Genomic DNA, 2,124 nt, shown 5'->3' with positions numbered 1-2,124 from the left:
TAAATTAACTTATAATAAACTTAAAATAATTGTTAATTGCAGCCCTGATAAAATCACAGCGATCACTTTTTTCTAAAGTGAGAGAGTGCAGATTCTCTTGCCTTCCAGAGTGAAAATATCAATAGATTTGACTCTTGGCCCCCACCCATAACCGCCATAGGGTCAGAAGAAAATATATATATATATGTATATATATATATTAAAGGTTTATTATTATGGCTCAAACAGTGGTGAGGTCTGTGGGACCCCCAAACAATAAGGGAGTAACGCAAATGTCAACTGAACACAAGGGTTTTTCCAGAAACTGGTTGCACACGCTTGTGTTATCATAAATTACACCCCCAGAAACTTGGCAGCAACTTGAGCAGAAGTTTGAAGCTGCTTTTCTCAAACATCAATCCACCTAGTCAGGACCATCCTCCACCACTGGGACTTTTCATCTGTTCCTCACTACTCGACCAAAATAATCCTGAAGCATTTCAGTCAGCATGCAGTAATGATTTCTTCTCTCTCTTAAACCCACTGCCATGAACTGCAGTGACACTGACTTCATGCAGGTGAAAGATCCAAACTGAGCCATTTAAAGCAAACACACCCTACTGCTCTGTCACCATGGTGCTTTAGATTTTCTAATATTAAATTAAATTAAATGACGCCATTACTGGCCACCAACACACCCGCTGACATCACCAAACCACACCAAGTATAACCCAAACCTCTGGAACAATGCTCATGCTAAAACACAACAAAAGAAACAGCAGCTGCATCCAATTTTTTACATGCAGTAAAATGACACAATGTTCATCCTTGTATTGTTTCAGCAGAACAATGCCACGTTTACACAATGTCCTTTACTTGTGCATAGGCATGGAATTACAGTCACACCCTGGCATATGTGTATAAAGTGCGTGACGCAGAATGATTACTGAATACACTCTTTTAGAAACTGTCATGGCCACAGACGGGCCTATAATCCGTACCTGCTGTGGCTAATCTCCTCTTCGGATTATCCGGGAGAGGCAAAACAGCATAGTGGAAAAAGCCAAGATATCAGTGTCTCTAAGAGAAAGAGCAAGTCTCTTCCCACTCTGTTTGTTTTTTTGACAATGACAAGATGTTACAACCCCTTCCTTTAGAGGTGCTGGTGGACAGACTTTGCTGTCTTTCGACAGAGCCAGGCTAGCCGTTTGCCTCTCTGCGTTCATTCTTTATGCTAAGATAATGTAAAATGAGATTTATTGAAATTGGGACATTTCATCTGAAGAAAGGGAAGCATGTAAGATGAGATTTATTTTGTGAATATTTAGTTAATAGATGACCTTTTTAGGGTTACTGAAATAAGTCACATATTTCCATTAATTGTAGCGTCATAGTGTATTATGTTCCTTGAGTTAACAAGGGAGCTGTCTAGCATGTTGTACCCTGCCTGTAATTTAGTAACAGTTAGGTTGGCGGAGGGATATGATGTTGAGATGATGAAGCACGTTTTGTTATGAGTCTTGAGTTGTCCTACGCTTGAAGAGTGTCAAAGAATGGACCAAGTTACACCATCGAAGCTGTCTCCGTGCTCTTACTCTATCCACGTCACGAAAATACTTGTATGTAGTAACGACGAGTTAATAGTTAACGCCAACAATAACTAGCGTTACACTAACATAACTGGCTGCTGATGTGATATCAAGTCATATCCTTATCTGACTCTCCGGAAAAAAAGCGAACCAATATATATTTCCCAAAATGTCGAACAATTTCTTTAATTAAAGTAGAGAAATATTATCAGCAAAATATTCTCAAAGTATCAAGAGTAAAAGTTCTTTTTTTTGTAGAATATCCACATAAGGCATTGTATTAAATGTATCTATTACATTATTACATTATTCAAGATCCATTTATTATGTAAGCAGCAATTTGTTGTAGCTGGTCAAGGCGGAGCTACTGTTGGGTCAGTTTTTATTTGATAACGAAACATCTTATTCACAGGTTTATTGTGTGTTTTGTAAATGAAATCTTAATCTGAATAGTACCGACAGCTGAGTAGAAGTAAAAAGTTCCATATAATGGAAATCATCAAGTACAGTGCTTAAGTAAATGTACTAAGTTACATTCTACCCCCAGACCAGAGTC

Source organism: Sander lucioperca, chromosome 8 (genome assembly GCF_008315115.2).
Source record: "Sander lucioperca isolate FBNREF2018 chromosome 8, SLUC_FBN_1.2, whole genome shotgun sequence".
NCBI lineage: Eukaryota > Metazoa > Chordata > Actinopteri > Perciformes > Percidae > Sander > Sander lucioperca.
Note: the sequence above shows the minus strand (reverse complement) of the source record.